We start from the raw sequence: 23350 nt of genomic DNA on the forward strand, positions 1-23350 counted from the left end.
CAAAGGCTTTAAAATAATTTAACTTCATTTACTCTTTATCTCCGTTCTGTGTCATTTTGTATCTGTTTTATTTCTGAATTTGTTGCTGCATAAGAGCATTTTCAACTGCTTTACAAATCAATTTTCCTTTAGATATGAACTTATTTTTATGCTCTTATTGTTCATTCTGGGCTAAAACACCAATGTTTCTCGTCTTAAATTAGTTTCTTTCTGCTTTAAATACACTCTTTAGCATTTTTTACTGTAGACTATTGACAAACTATCTCAGCATTTGTTCAAACATCTTTTTTTTTTTTTTTTTTTTTTTTTTTTTTTTGTCTTTTTCCTTTTTGTCGGTACCAGGGATCGAACTCACGACTGCCTGCTTGCAAGGCAGGCGCTTATGCCACTGAGCTAAATCCCCAGCCCCTCAAACATCTTTTTATTTTAAAAAAAATTTTATTTTTAACATTTTTTAAAAAATCATATTTTTATTCTTTGTTCCAAGGGTATTTTCAAGGGGCATAAAATTCTAAGCTGGCAATTTATTTCAGCTCCAATTTATTTCAGATGGATGACACTCCATCATCTTCTGATGGCCAGTATTTCAGCTGAGAAGTCAGTTACACTTATCTTTAAAAGTGAATTATTTATCGCTGCTTTTTAGATTTTTCTCTTTGGTTTTAATTTTCAGGAGTTTTACTACGAGTGGCCTGGTGTGGGTTTTTTTAAAACTCTGGACTTGTAGTGCTTCCTGAATATTTGGCCTGGCGTCTTTTTTTTTTTTTTTTTTTTATTTAAAGAAAAGGAAACAAAAAAAAAATACATGGAGATTAAAGAAAAAAAGGGTAGAAAAATAATACTAAATTACAGACAAACAAAAGGTAAGAAATTGCCAGTTGATAAGTTACAAATTGTCTTCTTCGAAATGGCTGTTTAGGTTATAGAATTAAAGTATTTAGAATGACATTCAAAAAAGTGACCCTACAAACCATTCTGCTCTATGGCCGAACAAAAGCTCCGTAATATGATTATCAGTCCCACCTATTTGTTTTACATCTCTAAGAGGATAAGGTTAACCATATCAAAACAGAACAGAACATTTAAAAAAAAAATAAAAAACAATTTAAAGAAACACAGATTTCAAAGCAAGTCCACCGGAGATCTACCTTATCCAACTGTCTCTAGCCTCTTACAAATAGTTGTCCCTAACTTCACCCACTTTCTATACTTATTGCATATTATAGAACTAATCAAATCATTACAGGATGATGGAGTCTCTTTAGGTCCTCAAGTTCCAAATTAGGGAAGACATTTCCAACTACCATCGCATCTCTCATTCTCTTTGTGATAGCCGTCCCCATCTCTGCATATGCTGAAGTTGAGCTGAAGAAACCAGTCCAGAGTCATTTTAATCAGCAAGCAATAGATTGCTAGAATTTATATTATAATGCTACAAAATAAGCCTCGGGTTTTTCAGGTCTCTTCCTCAGAGTATTTGTTCCTATCCTCTCTGTATTATAGGGAAAACCAAGTCATAACAAGACAGCGAAACAATTTCCTAGATAAACATGCAATGGATAAGACTTACAAAACTATAATATAAATGATCTTCCGTAGCTACTATGTTTTCTCTTGTTATTTTCAATAGATTTGTCGACAACACTGGCTTATTATAGTTAAATATACTATCACCTATTTTTATAAAAAACTTATCTTTGACTGCATTGTAGTATTTGAGAGCTGTTACTGATTCATACCAGTATGGATATCCTTTACATCCTGTCATGCTCAGAGTAGTTTCCTCTACTTTTAGGGTTGATTCTAACACGCATACGGATTTCAAATAGGATCAGTCAAGGCCAACCAATAGTCTTATGATTCAGATACAATTAAGATCAGTCATAGTAAGACAATGTAAGTAATACAGGATTTCAGCTTAAGTCAATAGGAAAGTAAGGATGGTTACCATGGTATAACCTGCTATTTTTGGTTCTAGAGGTCTGTGTCCTCAAATCTGATATGAGTGGACAGACCAGAGCAAATTTAATTCAATCTAAATATGGCACTAGGACTACTGTGTCTTTTAAATCGTTATACACCATTAGCAATGACCTCTGCTTTTTTTTTTTTTTTATTTTAAATATAGTTTCAGAGCTGTCTCTACCAAAGACTAGCTTACCGTCTCTGCCTCATGTCTGCTACTCCACTTTTCTGCTATAATTTGTCCACCTTATTCCCTCATTCCATGGTCTGCCCCGTACACTGAGGGCCTGGCGTCTTTTAACAGTTCAGGAATGTTGAACTGAAATCTTGCTTCTCACCCGCTTTCTCTGGAATTCCAATTATACATATTTTGGATCATTTCATCCTAACTCCTGTCTCTCTCACCTTCTTTCCCATATTTTTTCTCTTTTTACTCTGCACTTAATGCTGGATGTCTTTCTTGTCGATTTTTGAGTTCATAGTTTTCAGTTACATCTGTTAAATTCACCACTGGATTTCTTAGTTAGAGATATTGTGAAGTTATTCACATTTGGTTCTTTACAGAAATATATTTTTTAGTTTCTCAGCTGAAAACTGTAATTTTGTCTTTCGGCATAGTCGTTTAAAAATAAAAGTCGTTTAAAACCCTTATTTTTAACTAAACTGATATCTTCAGTGTATCTGAGAGCCCATTGGTTTCTGTTTTTATTTTCTGTTGTTTCCGGGGATACTTGGTGTCTCCTATTTTTGTCCTGTTCTAGATTCTGTCTCTGTGCATTACTTTCAGAAATAATTTGAGGCCTCGGTGCCGTTATCCTCTAAGATATTTGTGTGCTTCTGTTGGGCGCCTGGGTACACCAGCAACATGGGCCCACCTTAATTCAAGATGGTCTGAAGCAGAGAGGCGGCTCCTGAGAGGGCCCGGGGGCAGCCCTCACAGGGGTCACCGCATGCACTGGCCCCCTGGCCGGCTCTGCATTCCCATCCGGGCTCTCTAACTGGCTAAGCCTGGTGTTTGCTCAGCTCTCAACAATCTCTTCACAACTGGAAAATAATCCTAATGGAGTCCTGAGTGCAAACATGAGGCCAGTCTCCACGGGCCATGTCCCTTCCCCAGGCCCTTGTCTGGTAACATTTCATTATCTCATTAGCTCTCCAATGCCCTCAAGACAATGGTCATTACATACTGTCCGCCTTCCTACTGTCTTCAGCTCCAGGCTTGGCCTGGACTTTCCAGCTGACTGTTTGAATATGAAACTCACCAGCACTTACTACCATCTAACATACTAAGTATTTTTGTTGCTTATTTTCATTGGTGTCTTTCCGCGCTCTAGACGGAAGCCTCACAAGGGCAGTGACTTTGGTCTGTTTTATCTGATGCTCTTTCAGAAGCATGTGCAAGTGTATTTGGCACATACCCAACAAATAGTTGGTGAATGAATGTGTGGATGTGTTAGCTGACTGCACGGCTCCGAAGTGGGAATCGGCCTTCTTTTGTAGAGGTGTATGAGGTCCAGAAAGGGAGGTGACCGGACAAGTCTCTGCAGTGAGATGGGAGAGAATTAGGACCTGGGGCTTCCCGGCTCCTTCCCCCCGTTCTGCAGGGCTCCTTTCCTGTCCTAGGACCAAGCCTAGAGTGAGGTCAAGAAATGACCTGCTTTCAGATAACTGATGAAATAGAGAATTTCAGATTCAGGAGCCACACAAGTCCCACAGGGTGTGTGTAAGTGGGCAGCTGAGAGGAAATGGGGTGGACATGACTGTGTTTCCCAACTAATCATTTCATCCAGCACATCCTGCCACCTCCTAAGCACCAACTGATGAACTGTGTTCCGGAGGAAACGTGGAGATGATGCCCTGACACTGCTCAGAGTGTGGCAGGATCTCCAGAACCACAGCTCGCTCATGCCGGAGGTGACAAGAGAGAGCTGGGACTTCACCTGCTCTCCAGGTCTCCCCAGGACAAAGGTGTCAGGGTGCAGTTCAGCACTAGGAGGACGGCGTGAGCCAGGCTAGAGATGAGCCAGGTCCGGGACCCAGCAAACCCAGGGACAGAATCAGCCGCAGCCCAGGCAGCCCCTGACCACTAACATCCAGTTAGAAGCCTGAGAAAAAGGATTTTGCCACGGTTTGGATGCGTGTCCCCTAAAGGCCCACAACCCCAGGTTGGGGCCACTGGAAGACGTGCAAACTTTAGGAGATGTGGCATCTTTAGGTCACGGAGGATGAGCCCTGGAGGGGCACTGTGGGAGCCCTGCTCTTCCTCTTTTGATTCCTGACCACGAAGTGAACAGTGGCCTGCACAGGCCCATCTTTGCCACAGGCCAGTGATCTGCCTGACCATGGACTGGCATCTCCAAAACCATAAGCCAGAGCACAACTTTCGTTTTCATAAACGAGCTGTTTCAGACACTGTTCTAGTGATGGAAAACTGACCAACCAGGCTTCCTGGACAAGAAGATGACCAGCAAGAAGTCGGGGTGGTATCCTGATGTGCATCAGGCACAGGAGCCCCTCCTCTGCCCTCTCTTTCTCACCAGCCCTTCTACCCCCAAGTCTCTCACACAGTCATCTAAATGGTAGACTCTAGATTCAAATAGGGTTCTGGGGTCAAATCAAACAGGAATCGGGTTCACACTCGCCCCTTAATTAGCGGTGCAGTCTTGGGCTTCTGTAACTTTTTTGTCTCAGTTTTCTCACCAGTAAAATGGGGATAATAGACGACCACCTCACGGGGTTTGTTTAAAGACTGACTCCAAAAACAGCAGCAACAACAACCAGACAGGCCAAGTGCTTGTTACAGGTCCTGAAACACAGTCCAGTCTTCCTAGGTATTTGTCATCATCGTTGTCATTACCCGTCCTGAATGTCTCCCATCTCCTACTTCCCTTTCCCCAAGGCGGTTACAGGTATCTAGGCCACCACCACCGTGACTTTCTGTATCCAGTTCCACACTGGCACCCGTTTCCTGTCCCTCCACCTCAAAGCCAGCCAGAGAGAGGATTCTATTCCATAAGAATCCTTCTGCGTCATCCTCAGAGGGGCCCACGCCTGCCTCTGTCACCCTCCTCAGACTGCTCCCTTCTCCAGTGAAAAGACCGAACTAATTCCCAGGCTTTCTAAGCTTGGTTTTTTTACTCGGTGTCTTCAGGGAACCCTCTCTCTTCCGCTGTCCATTTTTACCTGGGCATTTCCAATTTAGGTCCATGTTTCCTCTTAGACCAAATCCCCACAGGGTAAGCTACTCCAGAGCACGTGGTACCCACCAGTGTCACTGCTGCAGCAGTCTGAGTTCCTGTCTGTCACCCCAAGACCATAAGAGTGGGGACTGTTTTAGTTAACATGTCACCCCCACTGGTTACCACGCTGCCCGGCATAGTCAAGACACTTAACACATATTTGTCAAATAAACAAGCAATGAAATGATTGATATCACAGGAACAAGTCAACAGAACCTCAGACGAAACAGGACCCAGAGACTGACTTCATCTCTGAGGCGTAGAATCTTCTAGAACCAGTGCTCATCCTAACTTTCCTTGTAATTATTCTGTTTCCATTTTTCCCATTCCTAGCACAAGGTTCTCTAAAAACCTGTAAATATTTGGTTTCCTAATTGTGTATCTGCACCTTAATCACATAGCGGCTTTATTATTATTGCTGTTATTGTTATTATGAGTGGTGATAAATAAAAGAGCATAAAAGTATTTACAGAAAAAAACCAATTGTGTGATTTAGAATTTTTAATTAATATGGGTTGGGGTTGGTACTGAGTGCTCTCTGTGAGAATGTATAATCCTCCATGCCTCCCCCAGTGGGTTTCGTATCTAAATGCTCCATATTGTAAATTCACATCCTAAGGGCCCACAGCACTTAGAAAATCATCAATTCTCCAGTTATCTGGCTCCTATCAGCATCGCTTTCTCCAAATGAATGCATTTCAATTAAAGGACAAATTTACCAGAGTCAGTGCGAGGTGTGTATTTTGTGAATTATAGCTCTGACTTTGAATAAAACAGAACAACAAACATTTTCTGAGCTCCTATGATATCCCACGCGTTGCAGGGAAGACAAAGAGGAGGAGGGCCGGCCTTCCTCCAAGGAGGCTGTGGTCTTCCTGGGGAAGACAGATGCCCCAAAATGGAAGTGTTCAGCTGTGGTTCACAGCAGCTGGTAAGATGCGTAGGGCATAGGGGTTCCTGGTGCGGACAGTGAGCTAGGAGATAGCAAGTCAAAAAGACCAAAACCTCAGCAGCTCAAAATTGATACTGAAACTTAACCCCTAAGGCGTGAGGAAGTGGAGCCTTTGGGTCTTGATTTGTCAAATAAAGCACTTTGTCAAATAAAGTGTCAGACAGCACTCAGTACCAACCCCAACCCATATTAATTAAAAAGTGTGGAAACCTTGAGGTGGCACAAGTGTCCTTCCAAAGGGCACAAGAAGCCAGCATGTGTTGGCTTTACCAAGGGAAAACACAGGAACGTGCTCTTTATGAACCATGAAACAAGCCCCATCAGCATCGCGCCTGCCAGCACCTTGATCCTTGACTTCGCAGCCTCCTGCATGTGAGGAAGTTTTGCTGCTTAGAACTTCCCCAGCTTATGGTATTTCCCCGAGCAGCCGGAAGGGACCGAGCCAAGCTTTTCCGGGGCCTCGAAGGTCCTGGGATAATGTCTGCCACTGGCTGTGAGCTAAGCAGGCTCTCGGCTTCCTCCTCTGCCCCGGCAGGCTTACAGCACCTGCTCGCTGGCCAGCCAGCCGCCTGTAAGTGACTCTCCTCCTCTCCTCTGCTCTTGGTTCGGTTTAGCTTTGGGAGAAAACCGCGATAAAACCAAATCATATCAAGCAGTGAGTGATTTGTTCCCTCAGGAGGTTAAAACTGCTAATTGCATTTAATAAGGAAAGGAATTTCATAAAGTGAACCTTTAATTGTTAAATTGGTCAGGATGAATACAGAATTTGGGCAGTTCCCTCAAGAAGCTTGCAGGCAGTGTCTGACATGGTACCTTAGATCACCCAGAAGAACAGAACATCGGTGACAGAGCGAACACGGGAATGGCAGGTCTGAAATCACAGGGGGCCCTAAACAGGACGTCATGTAGACCCCTGCACCTCCAGCAGAGCTGCCAGGAGAAAGGCCCCCGCCTTCCTGAGTACCCCTGGGGGCAAGGCCTGGTCTGCAGAGGAGGTACAGCCCCTCCTACACCCCTGTGATGACTAAGCAATGATCTGGAAGCAGTCTCTCTCTGTCCCCTTCCCCTCTCCAACCATGTGTTGACCTTCACTCCCATGTATCCTAATTTGTCCTTTATGAAAGATTTCCTCAATTCCCGTGCATTTTACTGTGCTAAAGTACCCGAGAACACGGAGGGTTTGGACAACTTTTCTGCTTTTATTATAATCCTCTTTTTTCAGGCCCAGAGGCTGGGATATGCGTCAGTTTTCATGGGTAGTTTAATCAGTAAGGATTCACATGTTCTGAAAACATGACCAAACCTACTTATCTCAACTAGAGCAGAGAAGGGAAGAGCAAGGGCCTAGACCTGCTCCATGGATGCCTGGCCTGGTGGCCCTGGGAACAATTCCAGCAATCATCCAAGCACAGGGCAGGAGTCACCCAGCGAGGATCAGGGCCATGTCAGTCTCCAAGCACCGGAGGGCCTAACCAGAGTCTCACTAAGGGGGGGTCAGGTGAGGCTGGATCAGGCCTCCCTCCGGGGCTGGGGACACTGAGCTCTCCAGCTGACCATCGCACAGGCCTTTGTGTTTCTCCATCAGTGGGCACCTGATGGGAAGGACAACAGCTCACTACGCTTTGATCGTACCCCAGAGTGAGGGCAGGAGAGATGAATTGGGGTGGGAGCTCATAGCCGGCCAAAGTACAGAGGAGACTGCAGGGGAGAGGGGAGGAGAGGAGCCAGGTCTCTGAGGAGGGGCCCCTTGGACTTCACAGGGGTGGGGTGGAATCTGTAGACTTTGAGTCTTTCTGTTTGCTGTCATCCGTGCCTCTCATATACATGATGAACTAAAATGACCCCAAGTGGCTTGGCCCTTCTGTCTGGCAGGTGGACAGTCCGTGCTCCTGGGGCCTGGGTCCTCAGGGCACACACAGTGTCAGAACCAGAAGGAAGGGCACCCAGCGTCCACCTCCAGGGCTCCTGCTGCTGCCTGGAAGGGACACTGTCCCCCAGGAAATCTGCTGCTTTTATCATGGCAGTTCTTCCCTCCAGTGACACTCACGTCCCAGTGGGACCACTTATCAGCACGGCCTGTTGCCAGCAGTGCCTGTCTCAATTTTGGAGAGCAGGAATTATCTTCCAGCTACCTGGGGGTCCTTTGCGCAGGTACCTAGTGCTGAAGAGCAACAGGGTGTCCTCCGGAGCTGCCCCAGCCCTGGGGTTCTGATGGCCAGGCCCTTGTCAGAGCTGTCTACCATTGACCCAGCTCCAACACTGAAGAACTGAAACCCTCTGGGTGCCTCCTCTGGGCACAGTCCCCCAGGGACAGGGCAGGGACAGTGCTGGGCAACAGGGGGCAGCTCCTGTGCTGAGTTCCATGATGAGCAAAGTGCAGATGCCCTTTTGCCCTGGACAGTGTGTGCAGCTGTGCCAGGGTCTGCTAATGAGACACACCAGGGCTCCTGTTCTGCGGTTGCTCCCCAGGGCTGGGCGGCGTGTGAGACGGGGCTGCGGAAGGCCAGAGAGTGCCGTGTGGAATCGGGTCCAGAACCAGAGAAAGTTCTCTCCTGGCAGAACCTCCTCTACTTCCCCCTTCTGGAAAATCAGCTCTTTCAGAATCCTGGCTCTAACCACCCGAGGGCTGTCTGAAGGGCCTAGTGACAGATCTCACCTGCCATGGGAGAGGCTGGGGGAAGGCCTCCAAGGCCCCTTCAGTTCTGGGGTCCAGGATTTTTATTCTGAGATGGAGCTCAAATCTAGCAGAGGTGCTGAGAATTCAATGCCCTAGGCCAAGGTGGGCATCAGAGCCCAGACCCCGTCTGTAGGCCCCCACTGTCTGTCTGGGAACCCGTCTGACTCCTGGCTAGAGGAGGAGGATGGCGGGGTCACAGCCGAGGCCTCATCCCTGGCCCCTGACAGCCACAGATCCTGAGAACTGTGTCCAGCTTGACCTCTGCTCTTGAACCTGCTTCTTCAAGCCCTGGACAGGGGGTCACTACCCTGAGGAGAGCCACTGTCCTGACTCGTGACCTCATCCAAATTGGCCGCCACCAGCCAGACTCTCTCCACACTCACTGACTTTCTCATGGTCGCCATGTTTTCCCTGAGAAATCAGAAGGCTTCAGGGAAGGTGGGACTGCTGGCGAGTCCACACGGGCCCAGGCTGGGCAGACCCCCACTCTCCTTGGTCTCTCTGAGTCAAAGGGGCGCCCCCTCCCTCACCCCTGGGTGGGCCTGGGCAGCACCTGAGACCCAATCACAGGCTGTAACTCCCACCCAGAAGTCAAAAGACCCAGCAAGCAGTAAATACTTTCTCTTGGGACAGCAGCTTGGAGGTGTCCCTTCCCTGAGAGAGACCCTTACTTGCTGTTAAGCTATGATCATGGCTTCCCTGACCCCCCCTGTGGTTCCCAAAAGGTGCTCACTGACCTCACCCAGGATTCAGGCACAGGGTGAGGAGCCTCCAGGGGGTGGAAGCGCTGACTCAGGACAGCCTTCAGGGCTGACCAGGACAGAATGTCTCTGTGGCCAGCACTGTTACTAAGAAAAGCCCAAGGAGAAAGATCACATGCGCCCGCCTTGCACCGGCCCAGGAGCTGGGGGAGGGGTCTGCATGACTCAGGAGATGTAGGGACAATGATGTCATGTCATGTCTCACAGACTGGCAGCCGGGCCACCTCCTGGTTCATTAGGATGAGAAGGCCCTGAGTTCTGCTTGCCTTCAGTTCCGGGAATATGGGCCCAGCCTGGCAAGATCATCGGTCGCTGCTTTTTGAGGGGCAGCAATACCAAGGTCGTTGGTGGGACCCTTGCTATCGCTCCTCCCCTGAACGAGTTTTCCAGGGCTGTGACCGCTGTGGCCACTGCAACCTGCTCCCCTGCCTGCCTCACCCCCCCATCTGCCTCCTTCTGGCTTCAGAGCTCTCTGCTGTGCAACATGGAAGCAGCATGTGTCTCAGACAGGAAGGGCTTAGCTCGGAGATGACACAGCTCCCTGAGGAGGCTGTGGACAGATAACTGACACACTGGGCCACGGGCTGGAGATCCCGTCTCACTAGGGTGGACCAGTCCAGCCGGCATAAGCGGGCTGGTCTGAGAACCGAGCACCCCCAGACGAACGTCCAGCAGGTGAAGGACACACAGCTTCCTCCCGGGCATCTCAGAGTCCACAGTGTCCCCGTGCCCCTCTCTGCTGCTGGCCTCACTGCAGGAACCTGTGCTGTTCCAGGATTCTAGACTCTGGAAGGAAATCACAGCTCACCTCTCATAGACTCTGCCTGGGTCCTGAATTCCCACCGTGGGCCCAAGGTGGTCCCCATGGGGTCTGCTCTCTCACTGGGCAGAGAACCAGGAAGGATCACTTGCAATTACAAGCAGCAAACCATGGGGAGGGGAGGCTGGACATGTGTGCCATTCCAGGGTGGAATTCTGTGGCCTTAGGGCCACATAGATGACTCCATCTTCTATCAGTGCCACTAGTGAATAATTCACATAAATTCACACACCCACACTACAACCACTAAGTACAGACATTTTACTAGCAAATCTGGTTTCCTCTTCCAAAGCCCATTTAAAACGAGTTTTATCAGCCAGATGTGGCAGGGGTCACACAGACTTTAACTCCAAACAGCTTGAACATCTGATCGCTGTAGACTAACTCCTCCAGGCCCCGGTTTTCCTGCCTGTAAAATGGAATAACAGTGTCTACATTGTAGTGTCACTGTGAGGGTTCAATGAGATGATGCTGAGCCCCACGTGGAGGCGCTGTTGGTGCCTGGTGTGGCCGCCCTTGTGGTTTCTGCTCTCTGACTAAGTGACCAGAGCGGATCCTATAGGAAGGGTGGACTCCAGCAGGGAGAGGTCCCTGGGAGCCTGTTGGATCCCAGCCCTCCTGAGACTGCCTTTCTTTCTGGGTAGGATTCTCCTGTCCAGAGAACACCCCATGTCAACGGGCCCCTCATGACTCATTTGCGGGAGAAGAACAGCAAATAGCTGAGCTGGTCCCCTCCTGAGGAAGGCTGGGGTGGGGATGGGGGTCAGCCCTGGAATCCGGCTCCCAGCTCCTCCCAGGCCAGAGGATGGTGCCGTGCCCCATGCGTACGTAGTCAGGAGCTGAATCCTTAAGCTGCCAGCCCCTCTGCTCTTTTTGCACCTCCTGCTTCACGCATAGTGTTATCCAGGCCAGGCCGGGCTCGGCAGCTCTGCTCTTCCCTGAGATGCGTGCCTGTATGATAACACCGTTACCCCTTTGCCCGGGATTCATTCCAACGACTCCCTCTCCATCTGGAGGTTTACACAGCTGTTGAAAAGTTGTCACTATAACCTACTGTCACGGCAACCTTTTATGAACCAGCCTACATTTTTATGTCAAAAATTTATCTTAATGGCCTCACAGCTCTTACCTCCAATTATTTCGGTGTCACTGACCTCCAGCTTGGGTTGAGTCCCAGCTAATACATGAGGACAGATTTCCTCTCCCATCCCACCCTAGCCCCACGCTTCAGATGGGAAGAAGCCTTCTGATAAACTGGGTGCATCCGCTCACAGGGCACTGGTGTGAGGGGCAGGGTGTGTGGGACCCACGCTGCACAGGCTGGGGAAGGGTCACTGCAGGGAGCTACGGCTGAGCCCGGGTCGCTCTTTGGATCCACCACTGGGGAGGGGGAGGCACAGAGGAGGGACATGGCACCCAGGGCTCGTGTTTCTTTTGATCTGAGATCATAGACAGTGGTGACGCTCCCTGGCCACAGGACAGGAAACACTAGAGAAAAAGTCACGCGTGCTATTTTGCTTGCTGTTGTCTGGAGGGGTCTTGCTGTGCTGCTCAGGATTTCAAACCTTCTTCCTGCTGCAGCCTCGGAGGTAGCTGGGACCCTGGGCACTCACCATCAAGACTTTTGCATTTCCTGCCTGCTGCTAAGCAGGAGAACCAATATGCTCACTTGTAGTGTCTTTTGTTCTGACTTTCCCAAATATACACGTGTCTTTGTGCACTGTACACAAAATGAACTTACGTATATAGATATTTATATATGCTATAAACCAATTATGGCATATTAAATATAAAAATCTGTATGGTTCCTAATACATTAAAGTTATATTTTAATAGATTAAATATGTAATATATATGTATATATACTTAAAGATATTACTTTAGGAGTCAATGATAATTCAAAAGGCACTAAAGAAATGGACAAAGGACATGCCTATAATCCCAGAACCCAGGAGGCTGAGGCAGGAGGATTTCGAATTCAAGGACAGCTTGGATTTCACAGTGAGACCCTGTCTCAAAACACAAAAAGAAACAGACATCTCCTTCCGCAACTCTTCTTCTTCTTACTGTTGAGGAGAGCCCTGGCTTCCTGAATTGGAGCATCTTGACATTTTCTACAGCTCCTTGAGAGGGGCATTTTATTCTCTCCGTTTGCCAGAGGCGGAAACTGGATCAAGTCATGCTAGGAGGCACAGGCAAGGCCAGGGGCACACACGGGTCTCGGACCACAGCTTGGAGCCCAGTCCTACCTCTGTGCCACCGCCTTCTGGTGATTGTCTATTGTTCCTCGCCTCCTCCCCTCCTGGTCTCTGAGAATGGGACCTGCACTGCCCGCCCGCCCTGGGGTCACCGCTTAGCGTAGCACTCCTGAACAGGAAGAATTCCCAGGGCCGGGAGCCCAGTGCATCCCTGTGACCCTCCCTGCACAAGCTGGGCGGGGTGGCAGCTCTCGGGCCTGCCAGCCCTGCCTTTCCCATCCAGGGCCGTGCTCCCTGCCCCACTGTCATCGGCAGGCTCAGATCTTGCACTCTTGTCTTCAAGCCCAGTTTCAACACCGCCTGGGGTAGCTCAGGGACCCAGCAGGAGAAAAAGCCCTGGTCACAGGCAGGATGCTGCTGTGGTATCACAAGTGGGCATGCTGCTTGGGCAGCCAGCAAGTAGGAGCTGTGCCATAGGCCCTGCTGTGCTTGGGTTCTGTCCCTGGAGCAGTGTGTGTGTATGTGTGTGTGTGTGTGTGTGTGCGTGCATGCGTGTGTGTGATCAGCTTTTTCTGTAACTGCCACGATGGCTCCCCCAGGCCATCTCTGGCTGCAGGGGGCCCTGTGCATCAGGGAAGGTGGACACAAGCAGGTCCAGTGTGTGCTCTGTCCATGTCCGGTGTGAGTGTGTTCACGCATGTGCACCCAGGCAGTACAATAAATGCCACCTGAATTTTTTTTTTTTTGACTCAGGCAAAAGGCAAGGATGTTAAACCCTTGCCCTGCGTCTTGCACTAGGAAAGACCTGAGTCCAAAGCCTTGTAAGGTCACTGGCTTTGCAAGTGATCTTGGTAAACGAACTTCACGAACCCTCAGTTTTTCATCTTAAAATAGGGATAATAATATCTGCCCCACAGGAGTTGATGCAAAATGTGTGCAAAGCACTTACTCATGTCTGGCAGGTAGTAAAGATTCAATAAATGTCAACCATCATTACCGCTGCTGTTATTACCAGGCTCTCATGTGCTCAGCCCGGTGATTACTGCTACCTGTGACACTCTTTCCAAACTCTCATCCTGCAGAGAAGCTCAGCCTCAGCTCTTGCCGACTTTCTGGTGACTCCAAGTCCTGCAGGATTTGAAAGGAGTGCTCCTCCTTGGCACTGGGTGCAGAGACTGCTGTGCCCATGCCTGCACCAGAGAGGGGCCCTCCAAGAGCGGGGACCAAGGCCAGGGCTCCACAGCAGGGACAGAGAAGAGACCAGGAAGTCGCACCCCACTTCCTGTCCTAGACAGAGAGCAGATCAAGGCCACATGGAACCTTCTAGATCTTAGTTTAGAGGAGGACTAATGGATACTCCCAGAGTTTCCAATAGTGCCTGAGGAGTCCCAGGGCTGTGATTTTCATCTTAGGGCTTTTTCCCTCCTGGGGCCTCTTGTTGCTGAGACCCAGATTCCTCCAGATATTTGAGCCCTGCGCACTCTCTACTGGGCACCCTTCACTCCTGCCAGCCTGGTTTCTTCTCAGCCATCCTGCTGCTCCTCGGCCCTTCAGTCTGCTCCTCCCATCTCTGCCCTGTAAGCTGCCTTCTGGGCGGCCTCCACGCTTGCTGGAGCAGCTGTGTAATCACAGATGGCCTCATCTCCTTCCCTGACTTTTCTCTGCCTCCTTACGCCTCTGGGGCCACATTTCGGGGTCCCTGAGGGCAGTGCTGGGCTGAATGATAAATGATACCCTCACTGGAGGGCAGAGTAGGAGGTCTGTGCCCTGTGACCTCAGCATCTTCATCTAACACGGAGGTGCCTACATGTACCTTTTTATAAGGGAGTCTTCCTGGGAGCATTTTTTAGATCCATGGATCTGATTCCAGGAGGAACCAGTCTCCTGGACACAGGGCCCCTGCACACAGCAGCGAGGCGTCCAGCTCTGTATTTCACCTCTCTTTCAGTGTGGTAGGAAGACTTAGCCATTTGCCCTGTTTGATTCCGATCACTGCCTTGGTTTGCTGCGTCCCCGGGTACCGTGAGAACCACCTCCATCTACCGCAGTGCCAGGGTGGCAGGAAGGAAATCTGAAACACGAGTGAAGCGTGTACCAGGAGCCTCCTCCTGGGGGAGCCTGTTTTTAAGACAAAGAAAAGAAGTCTGCTACTGTACACAGGAGATGGCTTTGCCCTGTACGTGCATCTTCTTGCCCTCCTCATGCAGAGGGAGATACCAGGAGGCAGCATTGTGCTAAGGGGGGCATTCCCCAAACACGGGTGTGCCCCTGCTAACCCAGTCTCCTCGCTCATTATGGAGAAGGATGACTCAGCGTGAGCTCTATTTTCTGTGGAAGCGTAAGCCACAGTGTGTGTGTGTGTGTGTGTGTGTGTGTGTGTGTGTGTGCAGGGACAGGCCTCATGGGCCCTGAGTAATCTCTGCGAACCCGCCAGCAGCTCCGTCAGCCCCTGCTCTGAGATGAATGAGGTTACCACAGCAGCTCCTTGGGTCCCTGGCACAACCACTAGGTCCCAAGACCTCTGAGTCGTGCAGGGCCTGGCAGAGAACTCAACCAAACCCAGAAGAATTTAGCAGGTGTCATTTAAATCTAATGTTTTGAATATGTTCATAACCCTAAGGGATGGGAGGTAGCTGCTGGGCTGGGCCCTCCCAGGGCCTCGGGCCATGTGTGAGGCTGTCAGCCTGCCTGCCCTGCCTAGGCCTGCACCCCACTGGTGGGTCAGGGCAGTCTAGTAGACATAGCACAGTTCCAACCACCAGCAGCCGCTTCTTCATGGTAACCCCAAAGGGCCTGTGTGTTCCAGAGGTGCCAGGCAGCAAATGTGGGTCTAGTGCCACGAAGCTGTGTCCTCACCTCCCACACAATGGGAAGCCTAAAAACATCTGGCCTCTGCCACAGAGGATAAATCTGGCCCAGGCAGGGGACTGTGCTTTACAGGCAGGAATCAAGGCTTCTATGTGGGAGTGGGGTGGGCTGCTGACCTCCACCCACCCACTTTCCTCTCCCTTGTGTTTCTGCTCCCTCCCCAGCTGGCTGTCTCTGGCTCACCTCTGGCTCCAGGCCAGGGTACAGGCACTAGGCCCTGTCACAGAGCTGCTGTGCTGTAGGTAAGCAAAAGGGTGGCCAGAAACACTAGGATTTCAACCTGTCACCGGGAACTGAGTGGTGCCGGGGCCTGAGTTAGCAGGCAGGAACTTCAGTCTGCTCCAGTAAACACGCTGGCTTTGGTGGGGTCCTGCAGGGGATAAGTGGGTGACATCTGAAAGCACGTGAAGACAGGGGTTTGTTTCCCTGTTTCCCAGGGCTCCGGCTCCAGCTCCTGAGCCCAGCTTGTCTCTGGGCTTCCTTGACGGGAAGGGACGGACAGAAAAGTCCACCTAGATGTCCCGAGCACTCGGCTGTGTTGTGGTAAGTGATGACTTTAATTTACAAAGCAGACAATACTAAATCTTCATGAAATTAAAAACTCTATTATTTATGGGAGCGGAAACGGAGAATGCTCCGTAGCTAGCAGCTATCCTGCTTTTGTAGGAGGAACACTAAAATAATTAAAACCACTCGTGCTTCAGTAATAAATAATGATAATAAATAAATGTCCTGACCTTAAGCGAAAATATAAAATTAAAACCCATTTGGTATGTAAATTCATTCAGGAAGCCAGCACGTCTCCCAGCCCAAGACGGCGGAATGGCGGGAGCGCTCACTACATGAATTTTGAAAGGAAAATCAAAGAACAACAGAATTGTGTGTGTATCGGCTCATTATTCTCCTTTAATTCCATCTAATGCTGTGTGGAGCCTGGAGGCTGGGACATTAATTTCCTGCTTTTTCTGTTTCACCAATTCCTCGCGGAGGCCAGGAGAAAGAACTTCAGTCCTGGAGGCTGAAATCAGCAGAAAATGGCAGGAAAAGAGCAAAACTGAAACCCAGGAAGGCAGTTTTCACCGTGTTTACAGAAAGCCCAGGAAAAGAGTCAGCCCTGACTGGCACGGCGCTGGCCGGTGTGGGCTCTTGAGTGTTTGGAATACAAATGATCCAGGGGAAAGAAATGTCCCCAGTCTCGGGTCCAGGTGGGAGCCAGTCCAGGGCCCGAGGCGCCGGGTAGGAAGTCTGAGGACGGCCTTGACTTCAGGAAGACCCCAGGCCATTCCAGATAGGACGACCTCACCCCCAAGACCTGAGTGCCCAGATTTACCATGATTCCACCGCGTGTTCACGAGCCCTGTCTCCCTGGGGCTCCTGAATAGGGCCCGTCTGATGAACACGGGCCAAAGCGTCCGGTGCTAATAAATATCAGACTCTACCCACCCCTGTGGCGCTCTCTCCCTCTCATGCCTCCCTCTCTCCTCCCAGGGCCAAGGCATCCAGGCTCTCCTTTCAGTCTGGAAGCTGCCTTACAAGACGATCATTCCTATTTGACAGGCAGGGAAACTGAGGCAGCAGAGCCCACAGTGAAGAAGTGGTGGAGCAGTCAGAACCCTGCTCCCAGCCCAAGGTTCTGGATGATAAAGGACCGTATGTGGGAGGGGAGGAAGCCCGACGAGGGGAGTGGTGGGCAGAGCCGCACACACTGTGCTTCCAAGTCCGGTTTTGGTGCTAAAGGATCAGTGGGTGGGCAGGCTCCCTGGACACCCTGGCTCCTGATCCCACAGCCTCCGGGGGTCTGGTGTCTTTCTTACATCTTCCTGAAGGATGCTGGGGGAGCAGGGGAAGTGGGGGCCCCTATGCTCTGCTGCTCGAGGGGACTCTGGGTGGCTGGTGTCCTCGGGAGGCCGGGTTTCAGGGACATCGGGAGACCCGTGCCTGCACTGAGTGCAGACCCTGTGTTCACCTCCTGACACTGGGCTGCACTTCCGGGCTGAGAAGAACAGGAAAAACCGGACCCAGGTCTCCAGATTCTGAACCGCTCGTTTCATGGAGGGTTTGTAGTTGAACCTTGGGACAAAGGACAGATTTTCTCCATGTTGGAATGTGATATTAGAAGCCACTGGACAGGCAGCAAGCTGCCAGATGGGCACCCCGCTGATAGAGGTGTCCTTTTCCTGGCTTGCTGGACAGTCTCCAGCCCCAGGACTCCCAGGACCTTGGGCAGTCCCCCTCATACCAGAAACCTGTCATCCGTTGCAGTTCTACAGGGTGTTAAATGTCCCCACCTGCTCTAAACCCTGTCTGACTCTACAGCGGACACAAAGACAGACAGTCTCAGTGCTTGACCAGAGAACAGCAGAGCTTCTGAGAAGACCAGGAGGGTCGCTGGGAAAACAGCCTTAAGGATCTACAAATGGAACACGGGTGTGACAGCACACACCTGCAACCCCTCTGGCAGGCTGGCACGGGAGGATGGCAAGTTTGAGTCTAGCCTGGGCAACTCAGCGACTTGGAGATGCCCTGTCTCCATCAAGAGTAAAGAAATGGGTTGGGGCTGTAGATCGGTTCCAAGGCCCTGGGTTCTATACTTCCTGTTGCAAAAACAAACATGAAAACAAATGATAACAACAACAACCAAGCAAAACCCATGACAAAACTAAATGATGGACATCTTCAAAAGGCTTTCAGATCAAGGGTGAAGTTCTGGGACCAACGTGCTGGACGTGACTGTGGAGATACTGAGTTGGGTGAATGGGTCAGGAGGGACCCAGGTGGGGACCAGGGGTCTGTGGTGCTGCCTGGAGACCCCTTTGTCTGGCCCACGGTGTGGGTGCTGTGAGGAGGAGACCTCAGAAAGACTGGGCTGGAAACTGGGCAGGAGGTAAAGCCTGAGTGCAGAGCCCTGGCTCTGCCCTTGCCCTTTCAGTCTACACAGAGCAGCTGGGACCAGCCTGGAAAGCTCTCGTTGGTGCTGTGACCTCAGCATGTCACCCAAGGTGACAGAGTCAGGAGGTGGTGTCCTGGGGAGGGCTAAGTCAGGAGGCTGGAGAGCAGGGCCTTGTAACAGAGGCCCGAGGGAGTCTCTGCCGTCTGCCCTTCTGCTGCGAGAGGGTGCAGCAGAGGTTGCTGAGATGGGGTCCTCGCCAGCACTAAATCTCCTAGCACATGGAGCTTGAGCTTCCTGACCTCTACAACTGTGAGCAACAAATTTATGCTGTGTATAAATGACTGGCCTATAGCACATTTCCCTAGCGGCAGGAATGGGAGGGCACTGATGGCCATGAGGCACCCTCACCTTCTGCAAGGCTTTGCTCACACTTTGCTGAAGTACACCACTTATGATTCCAGCGTGCCCCACGTCCCATCCTGGCGCTGGCCTCCCACTCTGGACTTTACTTATTGATCTGTCTCCATCCACTAGCTCCGAGATGGCAGATATGTTTGCTTCGACTCCTGCTCTGGCAGCAGCACCCAGTACACAGAGGGCGCTGTATAAACATTTGCTTATGCAGTGGATGAGTGAAGGTCTCCTTTGCATAAAGGACCCTGCTTTGCGCCTAACTCAGGGCATGCTCTCCTGACCTGGTTCGGGGCCTGAGCTGCTGGGGGCGCCGGGTCCTCGAAGGGGCACATGGGTCCTCAGTCTAGGGGACCTGGACCTTAGACTGGCTCCTAGACCATGCCTCCAGAAGGGTAGGAATCTCAGCACGGGCTTGGCCACCGCTGCCCCCTCGTTGGCCCTGGAGAGGAGCGCTGGGCCTTGTGCCTGGAGCTAGATGGAATTATTGCACCAGAGGCTGCCTCAGTTTGAAGGTCTGGATCCACAACCCACATACTTTGTCCAGGGCAGATGCCCAAAGCTGAAACCGAAATCTACCGGAGACAATCTGGGGAGAGCTGGAGGCCGAAGCCTGAGCAAACAGGCGAGGAGGAAGGGCTGGGCGAACCCAAGGCATTAGCAGACATCAGAGCTTGCAGTGCTGCCCGGGAAGAGGCAGAACACTCCAGAATGTGAGTGTCCTCACATTCAAGCCTCCTTCCCTCATTAGCACCAGAGTGGGTCAAATATAAGGGAAATGATAGAAAAGGTGACAAGGGCAGGAGGGCAGGGGGACCAGAGGCCCAGTCACACAGTTCACCCCTCCACGGATGTGCTGGGACTCTGGTGGATTCCTGTCCATGTCAGGCCTTGGTGGCTGCCTGTACCGTGAGGGTTTGAGTAGGCAGCTTCCCTGCACAAGGGCTGGCTGGGTCCTCCTAGGATGCCAGCTGTGTGCCTGTGCAAGCTGTCACAACACAGCAGAAACCCGAACGGATGTTGATTGCTGTTCGGTGAACGGCTTGTACAGCTGTACCTGGCAGCCTCACTTGCCCTGCACTTAACAGATTCCAGCGTGTACTTTAAAGGCTTAAATTTGGGAAGACTCTGCAGAGAATTGTTCAGGGTAACTGCAGTGCTGGATTGAGCTTCTGGACTGTGTGATATCCAGATGGCTGCCTGAGCTGGCCCATCTTTGCCCAACTCAAATTTTCCTCTAAGGCAGAAAAGCCTGCCTCCTTAAGGTCCCAGACATGCCTTCTGTCTGCTGACCCCTGTGCCATGGCCAACAGGGGTGGCGGGAGCTCTTCCTTGGGGCCCAGGAGCCCAGGCTGTTCAACTCAGTGGCCTGTAAAGAATATCTCTGCATTTCTCAGCTACACAATAGTGCGACTGGGTGGGTGGGATTCCAAAGTAACCCCAGACCCAAGACCTTGGCTCTGGGGGCGCCCACTGGTACAGTCTGGGCCTCTTATTAATAGACCAGCTGCGAGGGCTGGTTTCCCTTTCACTCGCTCTGGAGCTGGCAGTCTCTGCGGGGACAGCTTCCTTGCAAAACAAACAGAAGAATCAATACTTCTTCCACAGGGGATGTGTAGGGTCTGCAGTCGGCAAGCCAGGCCCTCCTCTACTCTGCTGGCCAGACCCAGGTCCAGGGGAGGGGTCAGAGGTCGCCAGGGCACTTTCTGCCTCAATTCAGTAATCTGCCTACATTAAATCCAACAGATATTTATTGAGCAGCTTCCACAGCAATCTGGCTAGGCCGACAGAGACGGGAATGCACAAGATGCACCTGGGGCCCTGGGGACCACACATGTTGTCTCCAGGAGACAGACACTGGGAAGGTCTGCAGTGCCATAGGGGCAGGTAGGATACCAGGGGCCCGAGCCCAAAGGCATCCCCTTCTGGTGTAGCTCTCACGGCTCAGGCCTCACCCAACAGTGCCAGTGGGATGGCTCCTACCGAGGCTGGTGGGTGCTCTGGGCTCTGGCCCAGCCAGCATAGTTTCTGTCTTCATTAGCTTCCACTGGCCTTGCCAGGACAGCCCGGAGCAAGCCTGACCCCAAACCTTAACACAGGAGAAGTTCTTGGGGGCTAGTCAAGAACCCAAAGCTGGACCCCAGCCCTGGAGACTCAGGACCAAAAGCAGCTACAGTGAATGAGGCCTGGGACTCTGCCTGTGACTTAGGAAGTGGAGTCCATGGACCAGAAGCACCACTGTCTGGACATGGGGGAAATACCACTCAGAGGGCAGCAGGCTGGTGGCCGGCACAGCTCTTGTCTCCAAGGTCCAGAGGCCTGAAGGGAATCCAGCGGGAGTCCTTGCAAAGCCTGGTGGGGGTGGGGAGCTCCCTGGGAGTTGTTGGGTGGAGAGGAGAGGTGGGAGAGTGCCCAGGCTCTCCCAAGAGGTCAGAGTGCCTTCCCACAGGGCAAAGGGAGAGGCAACAGGTCTGTCATCAATTCAGTCCTCCTCCGGAGGCCCCTCGGACTTCACCTGGAGCCTGGTCACACATGTGCAGTGAGGAGCAGGACTGCAAGGAAGCACGCCAGAACCCTCCGGGCACAGTGGCAAACCTGAGTGACAGCGGGGTGAGGCCTTCCAGAAATGCTGGCAGCCACTGTGGCTCCAGCAGGATGGGGGCGGGTCAGGATGGGATGCAGGGGACAGGCTGGGTTGGGGAGAGCGAAGCCAGGCAAAAAAAGAGGCCATTGTAGTAGAAGAAGCACAGAGGAACCTGCCAGGAGACAAATGAGCCAAATGTTCCAGAGGGACCGGCGCACAGGAGGCCTCTCCCTGAGCCCCTCAGTGACCAGTCAGCAAAAACAAAGCCGCTTCCCCAGTCCGCATGTCCGGGCGCAGGGAGGAGCCGGGAGGCACAGACTGCAGCCCCTGGACCCGGACCTGCCTGGCTGGCCTGTTTCAGGATAATCAAGGAGTCTAGTGGGGAAGCGGAGCTTCCTTCCCGAGAGCCCGGATTAAACCGCGGAATATGGGTGACACGTCCGAGAGCGGAGGACACGGCAGTTAGAATTCTGCCAGCATCCTAAAATATTCATGAAACCTGGGACCGGACTTGACTGTTAACACCGCACTGGTTCCCTCCAACGGAGTGGCAAATGGGCGCCAGGCACTGTCCTCCGTCCCTTTGATCTCCCTGGTCTACCAGGGAGGGAAGGGGGCAGGGAGGCTGGGATGGCAGGAACCCACGCTCTCTGGGTGGCTCATGTCCCCCCCAAGAGCGGGAAGAGGGACTTTCTTCTAAGCGCAAGGCAGAGCCACTGATTCTCCAAGTCTGCCTCCATGGAAAGTGATCAGCGGGGGCCCCGGGAGCCGACTCTGCCACATTTCCCCTCTTTGTGCCCGCAGCGTCATTATGCACGCAAATCTCCATGAGCGGCACAGGCAAAAAGCAAAAATGTCTCAAAACACTAAATTGGCCTTCGAAAGGAAACAAGGAGGAGAAGAATGAAATGAACCCCTGGCTTCCCTGGGAAGGAGCGTCTTCAGAGCATCGAGGGTGAGCTCGGTGCAAAACTGCCGCAATTTAACAGGGTGTCTAATTAAAAGGAGTGACATGAAAGGCCTTTCTTCCTGCTTTGGGTTTTGCTTCTTTCTACGCGGGGATCAAAAGTATAACAACGTGAGGACAAAGAGTTATATCCACAAACAATGAGAAGCAGCGTAGCAGCGACCGGATTCGGGGTTTTGAAATCTTTCTGTGCAACAGACAGAGGTGGCCGAGCCTTGCTGTGCACGTCTGCTGTGTCAGGAGGCCCAGTGGCAGAGAGGAGCAGCCCCGGGCAGACAGGGGGAGTTTAGACAACTAAATCCAGCGTGGGGTGCGCCGAGGGAGAGGTGGGGACAGGTGTCCCCAGCCTCGGGCCTCTTCCTCTCACATGGGGGCTCGGGGGGGCATTTACTGTAGTCATCCTGTTTTCTCTTTAAAAAGTGATGCTTTTAGGAGGGGGAGTCATAACAGTGACATCTCAGAGGACATGGATATGCTCTGGGACGAGGTGGTGGCACTCCTGCGCCATCTTGAGCATGTCCTCAGTGGGCTGAATTGTCTGCTTTAAAACGGTGAATCTGATTACATATCGTGTAACATAACTTTATTTTTTCTAACAAGGGTTTTCTAAGGTCATCCTGCATTTGAACTCAGCTTACTGCTTTAAGGCCCCCACGTAATTCCTGAGCCTGGGGAGGGGGTGCCCTGGGAGGAAGCCTTCCCAGAGTCCGTGGGGTCCCAGCTCCCAGCTGGGCTCAAGCACTGCAGGGGGAGGAAGCCTGTGAGGCCACATCACAGCCGTCCCCTCCAAAGGCCACCAGCACCGTACCCAGCGGCATATCCTCCGGAGCTCTTCTCGGTCTAATTTTAAACCCTTCCCTGTAGCAGAGGCGCGGAAGTGCTGCTCCTGCTCTGAGCAGGGGCTGCTACTGCTTAGTTCATTTCTGGGAGGGCGGCTGGTGGGCTTGGCTCCGGCTCCTTCCTGTCACCCCTCAGAGCCTCCTGAAACCTCTCTCTTGCTTCCAGTTACATATGGGGC

General features: G+C 51.4%; 1 protein-coding gene across 2 annotated transcripts in view; it reads right to left on the reverse strand.

Moving 5' to 3' along the window:
- Klhl29 (kelch like family member 29) overlaps positions 1–23350 on the reverse strand; it is a 260001-nt gene that overhangs the window by 78661 nt on the left and 157990 nt on the right. The window lies entirely within an intron of this gene.

Source organism: Cavia porcellus, unplaced genomic scaffold (genome assembly GCF_034190915.1).
Source record: "Cavia porcellus strain 051 isolate PalLab524CR breed Dunkin Hartley unplaced genomic scaffold, mCavPor4.1 scaffold_1, whole genome shotgun sequence".
NCBI lineage: Eukaryota > Metazoa > Chordata > Mammalia > Rodentia > Caviidae > Cavia > Cavia porcellus.